At 44.2% G+C, this 789-nt stretch overlaps 1 non-coding gene across 1 annotated transcript; it reads left to right on the top strand.

Moving 5' to 3' along the window:
• Window positions 1-296: 296 nt before the first annotated feature.
• Window positions 297-418, top strand: LOC113472663. Its single transcript, XR_003394881.1, has one exon. It is a non-coding gene; the product is annotated as a 5S ribosomal RNA (ribosomal RNA).
• Window positions 419-789: the final 371 nt, after the last annotated feature.

The following is a 789-nucleotide window of genomic DNA, read 5'->3' as shown; positions in this document are numbered from 1 at the left end:
ATAGGTACCTATTCTCCCTTTCACATGTGTGGTCTTATCTATATTGATATGTTTTAATTCTTATCTCACAGGATATAAGAAAGCCAGTCGTTCGGAGAACGAACAATATCCGTTCAGGATAAAATACGTCCCGGGCAGGAATCGAACCCGCGACCTACCGCTTACAAAGCAGACGCGCTACCCTCCAAGCTAACTAGGCTGGCTAAGGAAATAGAATAGAGGGAGATACCTATTCTCTCTTTCACATGTGTGGTCTTATCTATATTGATATGTTTTAATTCTTATCTCCCTCATTCGCCAACGTTCATCATATCACGTTGAATACACCAGTTCTCGTCCGATCACTGAAGTTAAGCAACGTTGAGCGTGGATAGTACTTGGATGGGTGACCGCTTGGGAACACCACGTAACGTTGGCGTTTTTTTTCGATTTGGACTTTTGGGGGCCCGGTAGGAAACATTTTTCTGTTGGAGTTCTACACAGTTCACTGAACCACGATTTATTTTTTCCCCTGCCCTGCCTTGGTGGCGTAGTGGTCAAGACGCTCGCTTGGTAAACAGGGGGGCGTGGGTTTGATCCCAGCCGAGGCATGAAATTTTATCCTCATTTATTTGAGAATTTGACACATAATAATGTTGGGTGTCAGCTTCTGATAGTCCACTTTCTTCCAGTCTTTTCTTCTGTTGCCGCCACCAGGTGTGCTTGGGCCTAAAAAACCATCTCAGCTGCTTTTCTTCTAACTTTTCTTCAATCGCTCTAACTCCAAAGCTTCCCCTGATGTAGATATTC

Source organism: Diaphorina citri, unplaced genomic scaffold (genome assembly GCF_000475195.1).
Source record: "Diaphorina citri unplaced genomic scaffold, Diaci psyllid genome assembly version 1.1 scaffold7041, whole genome shotgun sequence".
In the NCBI taxonomy this organism is placed as follows: domain Eukaryota; kingdom Metazoa; phylum Arthropoda; class Insecta; order Hemiptera; family Psyllidae; genus Diaphorina; species Diaphorina citri.
This window is presented reverse-complemented; position numbering and strand designations above follow the sequence as displayed.